Below are 15,885 nucleotides of genomic sequence, written 5' to 3' on the forward strand. Positions count from 1 at the left end.
AGCCCCCTCTCACCACAGAGCAATGTTGTAGGAGGGCTGAGGTAACCTGTCTGATAGAGAGGCCCAGAAAAGAAGTTCCTAAAGTTTTTCGATTGCACGGTGTGTGGCATATCATGTATAGAAATGTGACTTTCATTTCTAAAGCAGTTTAGTGAGTGAAAAATAAGGCATGAATTTGTTACTAGTGATATGTAAATGAGAAACAGTTGTGACCCCAGCCTCGATTAAAAGTCATTTGATTTCAAATGGGTATGGGGGGAGGGCAGAAATGAGAGCAAAAGAAAAGATGACTTGTCTCTGTTGAATCTCCCTGTCTGTGTGATCAATGGAAATGCAATAAGCCATCTACCCTTAAGGAAGAGAAACATAAAACTAAAGAAACTATTGATCTTATCTAAGGTTTTATTCAACATAAAGAAGAAGAAAAGAAGGGGAAAAAAAATCCAGACTCTCTTTGATTTTGTCTGGATTGTCCAATTGAGTCTTAGAACAGCAGTGTCTCCATTTGAAAGCTGCCTAAAACAAAGCAGTCCATTTCAACAAGGAATTCTCCTTCCTACTTCTACCAGTTTACAATCTCACAATCAAAAAGTAATCAGAAACTGCCTATCATTTCTCTCCCAGTGTGAATGCAGTCTGTATTAACTCCCTCACTGGACCTATTGCCCTCCAGGTTTGTATTACTGTCCTCCTTTTGCAGGATTTTGTTGAGCCATCTTGTCTTATTTGGTTTGCAGAATACTGAATATAAGGCTGTGCCATAGAAAGCTCTATTCAGTACAGTCGGGAGCAAATATTGGCCCAAAAGAATCAAATCTGCACTGACGCATATGGATATTCTCCTAAGTTTCTTCAGTGTGATTCATTTTTAAACTGGCATAGCTCTTTGTTTTACCATATCCTATTGTACTACACTTTATTCTTCTTGATTCTTGGCTGACTAGTTAAGATGCCTGTAGTAACGTACTGCACTGGGATGTTCAGATTACTAACTGTATTCACCATCCTACGAGTTTGATGTATTTTGAGCCATGTATACATTTGCGTTCCAAAACAGATATAGTAGAAACATGGCAAATCTCAAAACTCAGCTCCGTGCTCTCTCAGTACATGTGGTGTTGGAAAGGCATTTTCCTTGACATGTTGTGCCTGGTAGAGGAGATGAAGTACTGATGTAAATAGACTTCAGCTTCTTGCTTCAAAGGGATACACGCAACAAGGAGTAACAAATGAGTTTTTAAATTATTCCAGATATTTTGACAGTACCCTTTGAAGGAGATTTTACTGGTGACGTGGATCCCTTTTTGAAGAAAGTCTTTGGGAGAGTCAAGAGAAAAAATTAATTCTGTCCAGTCTAATGCTTCTGAATGAGGGGAATTGAATGCCCCAACTTTTATTATCCGACTTGATGAGAGGGAAAAGCCATCCATTTGCAGAGATGATGGAATCAGGGAGAGCAGCACCGAGCAGAGTGGCCATACGTTCATAAGAAATTGTTGATAGTTGTTCAAAACACCTTTGAAAGGAGGATTTGGGGAATTTCAGGAACGCTCTTCCATAGAACCCATCTTCATGTTGGAAAAGTTTTTCTTCTTTTGAGTCCAACTACTCAATTCACTGAACTGGTAAAGCAAGCTAGAGGTGAGGAAAAACTGATGTTGTTTTGTTGGTTGGTTGGTTGGTTTGATTTGATTTTGCTTGCATTCTCTCCAGTCATTTACAGTAGGAGAAATTAGAGGTAAAATTGTGCCTGATGTAACGGCAGCAATTGGCAGGTGGAGCCTGGCCAGAGTAACTGTCAAAAGTCATGGCCTGTCTAACAATTAGAAGCCCCCATCTCTACAAAACTCACCCCAGATAAATTGTGAGAGTGAATGTCCCTGAAGGTTCTGTGAGCCATCTTCGTGTGAGCGAGGATGTGACATTAGTCATGTAACGTGTGTTCCACAAATCATGTGCCATCTTGCTGAAGTCTGTCTCGTTCTGTTTAGAAGGTTAATAAATTGCATCTTTTTGTTTTTCCTATGCTATACTGGCATAAAACCAAGATAACTTTCTTGTTAGATAAGAGCCAATAGTTTGTATTTCGGAGATGGAAGTACTTAAATGCTGAGGGATAAAAGGACGGAGCTGCTGATAAACGGGTAGCAGAACTGGATGAAAAGCTCTGCATCCTGGCCCCTTATACAGTAACTGCAGAGATGAGAGTCTAATAAATGGGAAGAGCTGCCATTATCCATCCCCTGTAACCTGGCTAGCATTTACTGAATTATTTTATACAAGTAATGAACCAGTGAATTGCCGTGAAAGTGTGGCAGAAATAAAGCAGTATGCCAAGATGAAAGCCTTTCCTCTTGCTACTCTTTCAGAGGTGGACTGCTCTGGTTTGACCCATTTCTGTCCAAAATAACCAAATTGTTACTAATACATCATTTGTCCCTGAAATTGCAGTTCTGTTTCTTTATAGTTATCTATAGGCAATGAAAGATTTTCTTTATCTTCCTTATTATTGCGTATCACATATTATATTTCTGTGGAATTTTTATGTATGCCTTATTCATAAGCAGTTTATTACAGTCGATAGTCAGAAATTGGGTTGTTTTGAGGGAGTTTGCAGTCGCATAACGTTGTCTTACTGGCATACAGAAGCAATGATATTCTTGTATATCATTCTTGTAATTGGATGCCTAGTGCACAAACTTGCAAATAATTTTAATTTGGACTCATGCCAGTATTCAGGCACCAACAGAAATGGTTGCAGCAATGTTCTCGCCACAGAGCGTATTTGATAAGTACTTGCAGAAGGGAAATGAAAAGAGATGGAGTTTATTCTGGGCTTTCTGATGAGCATTCCAGTAAATTGTTTACATCATCTTTGAAATCTGAGGCTTTTCCTATTTCTGGTTTCCATTGTCTCCCACGTTTTACACTTTTCCTAAGTATGAGTAAGTTTCACAAGCATCCAGAAGTTTCTATCCAAAAAATCATCTCTAAAACGTGCATCTAGTGAACCCTCTGAGGCCTGGGCACGTCATTCAAAAGCAGATGCTAAGAAATATAGAAGAATGTTTTTTTGTTTTTTTTTTTCTAAATAGTTCTGCTTCCAGTTCTGGTCCAAAGTGATTCAAATTGGAAGCAGCTGTAATTGTAAGAGAAGTATAAGAGAAAAACAAATAGTTATCTTGTAGTAATCTAAGGAGTGAAGGATTAAATTAAGGTTTTCTGCTCATTGTGTTTTCTTTAGTTGTTGCCCATTGCAAACGTTTGCATCCTGTTTTCCGTATTTTCATGCTCCTTTTGTGCCCACCAATCCTTTTCAGTAAATTGTGATTCAGTTTTCAAGATATTCTAATGGTACCTTTTAGTCTTGACGATTTCACTTAATGCAACGATATAAAGGTTAATGGCATTTAGGAAATGAGCAAAGGCACATGGGAAAGAGCAAACCAACCAGGAGACGGTGAGCATTCATCTTCCTTGGATGGCCAGAGCAACATAATGATTAGTCTGCAAGCACAGCACCAGGGCTTGTGGCTTGCAGCCACAAACCTGTATTTTCTGGTCCTCTTAGGCTGGATTGAGTCAGATGAGCAAAGTCTTGGATGAGAACTCTCCACGGACTTGGCAGAAAAAATGAGTGTTATATCCTAACTCGGATTTTGTTGATATAAACAAAAGGAGAAATGTATATGGCCTTGAACTACAGAGAAATGAAAAATCAGCTGACTTCTCAGCCTTTTGGAACCAATTTCAAAGCTGATCAAATAGGATCTCGACTTCTCCAACTCCTAAATAAACAGAGTAGCACAATCTGAGCCCTTTGGAAGTAATAGCATCTTAAATCAGTTCCTTTGTCTCTGTTGTTGATAGATTATCGAGGGCTGTCTGTCAGTGTAACTGGAGAACAGGTTCCCTCCCTTGTTGTGGTTTGTAATTGCTTTGTGTTTTGTTGTTAGTGGTGTTTTTTAGGTTTTGTTTTTTTTTTTTTCTTCAGCACAACAGAAAGTAATGATGGGATGAGGTCATTGTAGATCTGACTTTGCAGAGTTGGAAGCATCTAGTTCTGTGGAGGTACACTAGACATGGATGTATTTGGAACAGCAAAGCAGAGCCATCATGTGCTCCCCTCTTTCTCTCAACTCTTTTCCACTACTGTATATAATCGATCAGTTGCTGTAGCTCTGATGTTTACCACTTCTGTTTGGGGCTTAGTCTTAAAGGGCTTGTTCCAACAAATCCCTGCGTTTCTTTCCTTTTACTTGCAAATGATGTGAGCAACTCCTAGTTAGCAGCTGGTTTATTTGTTAAACCAAGGAACACAGCAGATTCTGTGGGACCCAGGAAAGGAAAACAGATGTTACCTTGATTCTGTACATTTCTGAATGCTGATATTTCTCTTTTTTCCCCTTCCAATATACCATAAACAGCTGATACCTGTTTTGTTTGTTTGTTTTCTCCCTCAACTACTTCTAAACCTTTCTAGATGCTTGGTTGCAGCCCAGTCTTCCCATACTCTTGGGAAGAAAGGTGGTAGTAGGTACAGATTGGAAAGAGTTATCGAGCTGCTTCCCTAGAAGCTTTTTTTTTTATTTCCCTAGGAAATAAAAAGCCAGACTACATGGAATCAGAAATGCAAGTATTCAGTCATACCCATTTTCTGGGAGTTGTGGATGGGATTAGATCGAAGATTCCCAGGTGCTGACATTGCAAACCCAGACAACTTAGATGTTAGAATCAAAAAATTCATTTGCAATTAATTAATTTATGGTTGCATGGAAAAGATGCTGCACTTTGGATGAAATGTTACTCTTTCTGAAGCCCACTGAACAGTTCTGAACGGTGCAGCCTTGAATATAAGTGGGATTTAAGTCTGCTAATGAAAAGAACTCTTGGGAAGGATGTGAGACAGAAAAGCAAAATTCCTAATGAAAACTAGCTGTAGTATTCTGGCAGTGTCTCTTTAAAAGTCTAAATATCATTGCACATCATCCTTTCAAGTTTTCAGTGGAATTACAGCGGCTAGGTTTTTGATTTCTGATGTCTCTCTTGCTTGTTAATCTGGTCCCATGTGGATTTATTGTACAAATCTATTTGGCAGCTGAAAATTGCCCTTTGATGAAGCTCATAGTCTAATCATGAACTCCTCAGGCATGGCAAATAAGAATGGGAGGTTGCAAAAGCACAGGCTAGAGGAGCCACGTTTGTCTTTTACTCTGCATGGATTTTAGAAGCATCTAAATTTCAAAGTCTTTTATACACAGGATTTTCTGCGAAGATTGATTTTTACCCCTCTTAGCATCATAACATTTGCCATGCTGGATCAGACCATTGGTCCATATGATCAGGTATCCTGTCTCATACAGTGTTTGGTTCCTCGTGGCTCCTAAGAGAACAAAACCAGGCTGTAGTGCAACTGATTCAATTACACTAAGACATGGAAAAGAAGAAATAATCCTACCGGCCCACCTGACCTGCCTCCTTTCTGCTTCATATGCTGCAGCATGAGGCCTGATTATTTCGAGGGTGTGGTAATGATAATGAGCAACTTTCTCTGTTGATAATTATGGCACTTTTCTGTCCCCTTTCGTAATATTTTCCCACACGGGATTTCCTGCAGCAGTGAACTCCACTAGTTCATACTAGTGATATTAGTGGTATTGGATATGCTGTCCAATATTGAATGTAAACTATATATTGAAATTTAATCTCACTTCCTCCTCCATTCTGTCCCTCCACTGATTTCTGCACTGTACTTCTCACAGCTGCTGTAGCTCCCAGGTTCTTTAATCTGCTGTTCTCTGCCACATCCACTGTTGTCTTTATTCATGGATGATCCAATCGTAGGTCCCTTGGTCTTGCCAAAAAGAAATCAAACTAACTCTATTCATTCTTGCCAACTTTGAAATCTGTAGGTGCATCCTTTCTTCTTCTTTTTTTTTCTCATCCAGTTCTTGTCTCTTTGGTCTTTCCTTTTTTATGTTCCCAATTGAGATTTATATTTTTTTTTCATATGTGCTAAGCTCCTGTACTGATAGCATTGTCTTTCCTCTTTCCCTTCTTCCACAACACTTATTTCAGCTTATGGTCCCAGAAAGAACCATCAGCTCTTCTGGTTTTGACCTCCTATACTACATAGGCAGCTTTGTACCAAACCCTCGTGTTTGTGTAAGATTTTTCATAGAAGAAAGAATTCAGACTGGATTTGAGAGCATCACATGATTGGAAATCCATCTGGTCCCCTGATATTTTGTTCCAGGGATCAGAAAGTGCTAAATATTATTTCCTTGTACGAATTTGAATTCGTCTGCCTGCTATTTTCAGATGTACTCTAGTTTTTTCTCTGTTGGTTTAAAGAGAGATTTAGTAACTTGCAGGTTCTTCTCTTAAAAATACTTACAATGCAACCAAGTTACCTTTCTGTTTTGATAATTAATTAAAACAGGCTGAATTCTATAATAGTTTGTATGAGAATGTGCAGGTAAGTACCTCTGAATTAGCTAAAGGAGCAAGTGGAAAGTCCTGTGCTAAACCACATTAAGCCACATGTCAACACTCTGAAGCAGAATTAAGGTGGCCTTAATTAAATTTGGCTTAACTCATTTCCAAAGTAAATTAAACCAAACTGAATTGCAAACACTTTAATTCTGAATAACGGAGGAGAAATATGTGTTTCTGAATGTGATAAACTTACAGATGAAAGAGGTTGCTTGTGCTGGGTAATCTATGAGGCAGAGAAGGCAATATGTTTAGACATGATATTTCTGGAGCTTCATGGCTTATCTTTAGGTAAGAGGCTCTGTTGTATACCACATATGGATGACAAAGAGAAACCTGCTATATTCTAATTTTTGTCCAAGGAAGAAATTTTTGATGCATGTGATGCCAGATGGTGGCTATATGCAAGTGAAGATGCATGGTCAGAAAAGAGAAATTACAGCACACAGCCTATGGAAATGCAGACATTAGGGACAATTAAAAAGTGATTCACATACATACTATAAGTGGGGACAGATGAGAGGTGAACGAGCTGAAGACAGTAGAGATCAAAGAAGTTGTTGGCTACTCATAGTTGTGAGAGAAGGAGAATTTGGAGACATCCAAGTGCTGATGTTTTGCAGTATTTCTTTTACTCTCAGACACTCAAGACAGGCAGCTTCTGGAGTATAGAATATTAATCTTTGATGAATAGCTGCTGAAGTGAGACAAGGAATCGTTAAAATATTTTCAACCAAGTAATTATCATAAGCGAGTTCCACTTAGAAAAATGGACAAAGGAATAAACAAGTGTAAGTGTGATTTGGCGTCACACTTTCTTCTTAAAGCAAACAAATATGATACCAAGAGGAGCTTAGATGATGCATGTGGAAATGAGTGCAGTTGTGTGTCATGGGATACGTACGGTTCTTGGTGAAAAGGAAAGATGTATTATTGTTATTATCTAACAACTTTTTAGAGCTGAAATTGAGAGAAGGAAGAAAAGATGGAAAGGTAATGGTTGTGTAAATGATGGATAAACCAAACTGCTTTCCAGTGGTCATAGAGGAGAGTGGTCATAGAGACTTCTGTCTAGGTGTTATGTACCTGAGATTTTGTGTAGGCAGCAGTAAATTCTATTACAGATTCCGAACATTACAGATGATTATTTTCTAGTACAAAAGATGTTGTATCCAATATAGCTCTATTCTGGACCACACTATGATAGGAAAGGGTGAAATAATCTTCGGTGTGAGAGTTGGTGGTTACCTAGACACCAGTGATCATGACCCAATTACGTTTAATAAGGGCAGAGCGCATCATTTCTATTAACATGTGTTCATGTATGTTTTTCCCTTAATATGGGATAATAGTCCAGGACTGAGGATGTATTATAAATAAAGCAGACCACAAGAGGAAGAAAAAAAAGATTACGGAGGTATTATAAATTTTAAAACCAATGTTTTTAAAATAGATTCTGTTACATATCCCAAAAAAAGCTTAATCAAGAATTGAGAACACATTTAGTTAAAACCCATCTTGGTATAATAGTAAAGAGAAGGTGATAATTAGAGCATAGAGGACAGTGAATCATAACACTGATGAAGAATCTATGTAATAGATGGATTGTCAAGAGGTGGATTTCACTTCTTTTAGTCTGTTTCCTTTTTGCCAGTACTAATTGTTTACTAGAGATTCTGACAGATACGAGTAAACAGTGGTAGAGGCCATTTACCTAATCATGATCAAGATATTCTGAGGTGAAAAATGCATAGGTTAATTCTCTGTGAACAAAAGAAAAAGGGGAAAAAGGGTATCAGCCAAAGTAATGTAGAAATTAGATGTGGGAAGCTAAGAAAGTAACTGAAAATTCATGGCAATTGCTACTAAAGACAGTAAAAAAGAATTCAATGCAATGACTGGAAAAGAAAAAGCTATTCTTCTTATGACGTCTGATCAGAAATGTAACCTAAAACCCAAGGAGTTCTTTCTGAGAAGAGCCGCCTGAAGCCTGGTGTACTTCACAATTAAGTTCTGCCTTGGATTAAATAAGTTTTTCCCAAAGTATTCCTAACCAAATCTCTTACTGCGTGCCACCTCTTCTTGGCTATTGCGAAAAGTTTCCTTTGGTGGTGCTGGAAGTAGCAGGTGAACTTACACAAGAATACTGAATCAGAGATTCACTCAGAAACAAAATGAGAAAGGCGATTTTCAATGAGTTTGAAAACGATATTGCAAATGAGTCTGTGAGAGGAGTACAGCTACATACAATGGGAATAAAAAGCCCTGAAACACTGTCCATTTTGCAGTAGCTTATTCCTGGTAGAGATGACTTCTTTTACTAAGTAGGGTTTTAAGTATGTGTATGTTTTTGCCACATGATCAGAAGGACGGTTAGCATCTCAGTGGGAAGTATTCCTTTAAAAGCTGATGGCCAGCAGGCTACAAGTGGAAAGACTTGTTCTGACTTGGAGATAAATATAAAATCCTGTTAGCTTGTGAGGGAGCTGAGAATTGAATTAAGTAGTTTATTTGATTTGAAATGCTAATTCTGTGTGAAAACAATGGAGGACCAGCACTTGTTAAGATATTTCCTCTGCCGCTTTCTTTTTCTGTTATATTATGCCTTCAATTCCATTGTATTATTGTCTGTCTTGTGTTCTTTTTCCCAGCATTGAGAAGTAATAGAGTTGGATCTGACTTGTCATCTGGGTTGGGGAGAATGGGCTGTACAGCCATGTTGTGATGGCCCAGGGCATGCATGCATGCATCGCCAATTGGCAGTGATGGGAAAAAGGGAGACAGCTCTGTAACGCAGCATAAACACGCTTGAGCAACACAATACCTTGCTCACAACCTTCAGATGTCCTGCACCTGGGTGAACAGGCACCTAAAGTCAACACCGTGGCGAATACTACTGCTTTCCACCAAAGATGAAAGCACTGGATGAGCTATGTGATGGGCTTTATGTTCCCTGCAGTCTGATGGCGCATAGGAAGTTTGCAGCAGGCAGCTGGACACCATTTTCCCAGTGACCTTTTGCGAGCAGCCCTCTTGTCTTTTCTAGTGAGGGAGAATGAAGTAAATGGAGTCTGAAAACAGCTCAGACTGGCTCTGAAATAGTGACCGAAAGGTCGCTTTTCTGATCAAGCCATTGTCTTTGGTGATTGGAAGGGCTTCCAGAGGTCAAAGTGCTGAAGTTTTTCTAAATCAGGAATGCTTTCATGAGCCCCCGTGTGCACTGAAATGGCTGGAATTTCTGCTGGTTCATCAGTTGTAGGTAAATGTATTACATAGGCTGAATATCTGCAGCAAGCTACAGCACTGGTTCTGTGGTTTCATGTATTTGATCATCCCTCGCTCACATCAAATCCTTTAATTTGTGAAGCCTGATGTATGATTATGCTGGGGAGTGATATTAAATGTCAGCTTTGAAAATGGGCCTTGTCACGACTAATACGAAATTCACTCCTGTTGTTAATTTAATGAGATAGAGTGACATGCATCATACATTTATTAAATGACCATAATTATATTTATATTAATGCCAGTCTCTGCCCAGGAGAGATTCAGGCCTGGTGTAATGGGACGTGTTCATAATGCAGAAGATCTCTGAATATAGATACAGTGAGAAACTCAGGACTGTAAAACCAAGGCCATGTTGTAGGCTGAGACCGAGTAGCTCTGAGATGCTTGGACAGCATTTTGGGTGGGTGAGGCTGTGAGCTTTGATGGAGGTACATGATTAGAGCTCGTGTCAGACCAACAGCTTTTTGGTTATTCCACATGCTGCAGGATTGGTTGAAATTCATTGAGGTATTGACTTGCTCTTAAATGTAATGCACTTGTATGTTCATTCCCTTTAAAAGGTCAACGAAGCAACTTGACAATTTTTAAAGGTAGCCTGCTGTGTCTGAAGTATATTTAGTTTCATGCTGTCTTCTCTGCAGGATATGATATCGAGTTGTTCTGGTGTTATACCGAGCATGTTGTGCATCGTTATGTAGACAAGATCATTGCTCAGACCTAGGAAACAAATAAGAATTGAATTTTTTTTCCGAATCTTTTTTTTTGTACAATTATGTTGTTTTAGGAAAATGGCCCTCGGTTATTGCTCTGGTTTCTTCTATCTGGTTGCATCAATTTCCTGGGAATAAACCAGATTTCTGGGACAGCGGCAGCTCTGCTTGTTGCAGGAGGCAAGAGCAGCCACTACTGAATTCAGTAGCTCCTGTCTGTTGCTTATGCTGATAGTGTCCACTTCTCCTACGCTGCATACTGATGTGTCCCCTGTCTTCACTCTTCTTGTCTGTCACTACAAACAGAGGGGAACAAAGTTGACAGTGTTGGATTGAAGGGCTGTAAGTGGTTATTGATTCCCAGCCTTCTCGCATGCATAGAGGTAGGGTATGTGTTAGAATACAGACACGAGCACACAAGTGGCAATGGCATGTTACTGCCACTGAGTTATGGGATGTGCATAATTGTTCTTTTCAATGCAGTAGCTAGGGGAACATCTGTATGCACACTAGAGGATGTGTTTGTGTGCTGCACTTGGAAGAAGTTGTGCCCAAAGATGTTTGTATGCATGCATTTATTTCTGGTTTTAGGCAGAACACAAAAGGTGTGCAACTGACATGCATATTTATTGCTTTAAATACATGTCTGTATTTTGTGCATCTATGCATAGCACATGTGGCTACCTTAAGGTCTATATTTTCTACGTACAGCTAGAATTATGTTGTGCTGTGTGTCATTCCTCTGTCGTATGACACTGTTTCATGGCTGTCAGTGGAAAGAGAAAAAGGAAGGGATGCACAACTCACCCTTTTGGCCAAACCATTCTTGCAAAGCACTTGTGGGAGCCTGGATTATCTCGTGAAGGGGAAAGGAAGTTCATTTCTAAATGAAAACTGAAAAGAAAAGGTACACAGCAATGATGAAGTTCAGGTTTCATTAGCTTTTGATGTCTGTTCACAGGAAAAAAATCATGTTTCCTTGGTGACCTTTTAATAAATGCAAAGCTAGGTGGGAAATCTGTCCTTCAGTTCCTTTGCATTTGTAACTAATTAAAGGTGTGGAGTGTGGTGTATAGGATTGCAATGAAGCCTGATGTCAGGCAGCACACTCGCAGTGCTGGGGTCTATGGATGTCTGCCTTGCTGTCCTGTGGGCTTCCACGTGCAGAGGAGATGGATGTCTTCTAAGGCTGTTTCGCATCTCCTCTTCTAGCTGAGATTGGAGCAGAAGGGTAAGGTGGGCTCCTCACACTGCGCAGCTCAGTTCTTATATGTATTGACACAAAGGGTGCTAAGGTGGTGGAAAGCAAAACAAAGCAGGCAATTGCTGTCAGTACAGGCTGTCTAAGCTGGTGTGACCTACTGCATTGTAAAGTGAGGGGAAGTGCCTTATTCCTTGTAAAGTATTTTCACTTCTGTTCATCCAGTGTTCATCAAGGTGTTGGAAGGAACGCAGCACATGTTCCTTGACTCTTCTACAGCTTTTTAGTAATATCTTTCTCAGCGTAGGTGTTGCAGAAATTAAACCAATCTGGTTACGTTTTGTGGCATAGGAAGACAGGATAAGCAAGGTTTGCCACAGCAGTGGGTGTTAGAGAAGCTGCTGACAGAAAGCAGAAAAGATAACAGACAGAAGTCAAGTCAGCTTCCATTTAAATACCTTCAACCTCTTGATTCAGAGATACAGTGTGTAAATGGTGAATTGTTTGTCATGTTTTTGATACTCACTGCTTCTGGACAGACATTTGATCTCAGGGTATTCAGGTAACGTTTTAGTGTCTGCCCTTAGTTGGTGTAGCATGAATGATGTCTTCTGTGAATTCATTGGTAGAGAGGAGGAGGAATATTAGCAGAATTTTCTGTGTCTTTTTGGAATAATCTTTAGTGATGCTCTCTGGAAGAGAAAACCTTAGATTTCTGAGTCTGTGTGAAAACATTCAGAGATGAGGGACAGCCCAAAGAGGTGTTGGTTTCATACTGATAAGATCTGGTGTGTTACATGCTGACATGCATCATAAGAATGAGTAGCACCTGACACTTCTGGGCTCACTCCAGATATATAAATGCAGTCCACTTAAGGCCAGGTTGCCTTTGCTTGAGATTCTGACTGGTTGGAATAAATGGGAGTGAAATTTTGTTTATTTCATGTACATTTAATAACACACATTTCAATCCCCAAGGTGCTTCATCAAGTACCCTACTCTTCTCAGTCAGTTCCCCTGATTTCACATGAGGATGTACAGCTGTGATAAGCTGAACTGAATGTGAGGTCTCATAACTCTACAATTTAAACAGTAAGAAGCTTCCAGAAAGGCCAAATCAGTCACTGAAGACCTTCTTTTTAAGACAACCAGAGCAGTCCCAATACAAATCATGTTTTACCCATATTATTTCTGTGTCCGTGTTACAGAGACTTGGCACAAGCCCCAAATACATCTCATTTATATATACACGCTTGACATTAACTGGAAGGGGGAGACTGTGGAAGTGGAGAAAAGACTCATAAAACCTTTAATTCTTGCAATGGCACGTTGGCACTTTTGTGTGCCACAGCTCAGCTACTTGTTGTATAGAGAGAACTCAGCCTATAGGACTGTGTAGGATTTGCATCCTGTTTAGAGGGGAAAGCCAGCAGCAGAGTGCATGGAGAGTACATGCCTATGGTTTTTGAATTACACATTAAATGAGTGTTTGTTCTGCTGGGCTGGGTTTGTGCAGTTAGTATTCGTGGGTGCAAACTACAGACTGTGGAAGACTACAATATAAACATGAATGTGGATACACGTGGGTGTGGAAGACAGTCCAATGCATGTTCAAGTGTGCACCAGTGTGTCTGATGAACGTGTAACTTTAATTGTGTCTTTATGGATGGTTGTTGTTTGTTGTAATGCTAGAGTCTTAGAAATGTGTCCCTGTACATCTGTGATCATGTAAATGTGTGTGTACGCACAGATCTATATAAATGCCTGATGAGAAGTGCTCAGGGTTTCCAAGTAGGAGATAACACAGTTGTCACGGGTTAGTTAGATTTACCTATGCCCGTGACAGGGGAAGCCACCCCACGCCCCCCCCCGGGGCCCGGAAAGGAGGGGGAAAAGGGGAGTGGGATAAAACAGCGACAATCTAAGGAGGAAAAACTTATTTTACTAAATATGATATCGAAATACAAGATAACACAATATAATATAATTAAGGCTAACAAATCGAACGAAACAGAGAGAGAGAGTCTCCGAAAACCGAGAGGCCTACTGTGAACTCTAGGCGACACGGCTGGAACGCTTCCCACTCTCTGAGAAGTTCGAGAGAAGAAGGAGGGCACTCCAGCCTGGGAACGAGATTATATAGAGTCCTGGTCCCGTGACTTATTGTTACTCCTGTTGTTCTCTGGGATATGTAGTCTTCTTCTGTGGACTGCACATTCAACAGAAGTATCCATACTTGACATGATGTTATGATGTGGAATACTGATAGCAAAATTACAAAATTACAAAACCATGACATTCCACCCCTTATTCTACATTATTACATCATGGTTAATATATACATATATATACATATATATACACGTATGTAAAATTGTGATAGCTAAATAGTAGAATTGCATGTAACATAACTAAATGTACAACTATAATAACTAAAATACACTACACATGCAAACATATATATATATATATAGATACATAAAATTATTGACTGCACTCCCCCAGCATCAAATTCCCTTGTGGCACACATTGAACATCCCCATCCTTCTGCATTACCCACCAAGTGCACCCAGGTCCCTGGGCGAAGACAGTTCCACGGATAGGTTTGCCCTTTCCAGAAGCTGGAAGGACCCAAACAGCTTTTCCCAACATGTTCTTTACATGTATAACAGGGACCTTATCTCCTTCTACAGTGTGTAGGGGGCTAGATTGACTAGGACCATCACGATTGACAGATCCTCTAGTATTGACCAACCAAGTGGCTTCTGCCAGATTCTTCTCCCAGTGCTTAAATGTTCCACCACCCATTGCTTTCAACATAGTTTTCAACAACCCATTATATCGTTCAATTTTACCAGAAGCTGGTGCATGGTAGGGAATATGATAAATCCACTCAATGCCATGATCTTTGGCCCAAGTATTTATAAGAGAATTTTTGAAATGTGTCCCATTATCAGATTCAATTCTTTCTGGGGTGCCATGTCGCCACAGGACTTGTTTCTCAAGACCTAATATGGTGTTTCGAGCAGTTGCATGGGGTACTGCGTATGTTTCAAGCCACCCAGTGGTTGCCTCTACCATAGTGAGTACATAACACTTACCACTGCGAGATCGTGGCAAGGTGATATAATCAACCTGCCACGCCTCCCCATATTTATACTTTTGCCATCGCCCTTCCTCCCAGAGAGGTTTCATCCTTCTGGCTTGTTTAATTATGGCACATGTTTCACAATCATGAATAATCTGCGCAATAGCGTCCATGGTTAAGTCCACCCCTCGGTCTCTGGCCCACTTATATGTTGCGTCTCTTCCTTGATGGCCTGAGGTCTCATGAGCCCATCGAGCTAGAAATAATTCGCCCTTATTCTGCCAATCCAAGTCGATTTGAGCCACCTCAATTCTAGCAGCTTTATCTACCTGATGGTTGTTTTGTTGTTCTTCAGTAGCCCGACTTTTGGGCACATGTGCATCCACATGACGCACCTTTACAACCATATTCTTTGTTCGGGAAGCAATGTCCTTCCATAGTTCAGCGGCCCAAACAGATTTTCCCCTCCGTTGCCAGTTATTGAAAAGCGTGTGGAAATCTGAGAGTACAACCTAAATAAAAAGGGTTTATTTAGCCTGTACAATGAATTAAACATGGTGGTGTTTGTAAAATTGCCTGTTCCATCTGGGATGCAAGTATTTGTAAAATTGCCTGTTCCATCTGGGATGCAAGTGTTTGTAAGATTCACAATTCCATCTGGGGTGTAGATGCCAAAATTCTGACCATACCACATCTCGTAAAAGTACCAGGCAGGTGTCTCCATCAGTATCCACCTTACTAGGCTATATATCTGCACAATTCCACAACACCAAATTATGGTGTTAATAGTTGACCAATACTTTAAGAAGATCATAATTGCTTTCAATCCCTTAAACAGAGCAACTGGGATGAAGAGTGGATTCATAGCTGGCAGGCTCTGTAAAAGTCAGAGCTAGCTAGCTTTGCTCTAAGGGAGAAAGAAATCCCTTTGTTTTCTACACAAAAGTTAGATAGCAGTGCTGAGAATGTACAGCAGCCCTTAATGTTGACAATTTGTCTGGTATTTCAAGGTCACGTTCTCCGTGAGCAGCTACGGAAAGATAACACTCCCAACACTCCCGTAACGAAGCTCTTTAAGAGCAAAGAGAGAGTTGTTCTAAAAG

General features: G+C 40.0%; 1 protein-coding gene across 2 annotated transcripts in view; it reads left to right on the forward strand.

The window, feature by feature from the left end:
* Positions 1-15,885, forward strand: part of LOC146752343 (cytosolic carboxypeptidase 4-like) — a 203,820-nt gene that overhangs the window by 149,398 nt on the left and 38,537 nt on the right. The gene's annotated exons all lie outside the window — the stretch shown is intronic.

This window comes from Coturnix japonica, unplaced genomic scaffold (genome assembly GCF_054131305.1).
Source record: "Coturnix japonica strain WE unplaced genomic scaffold, WE-NBRP24 Scf046, whole genome shotgun sequence".
Classification (NCBI taxonomy): Eukaryota; Metazoa; Chordata; class Aves; order Galliformes; family Phasianidae; genus Coturnix; species Coturnix japonica.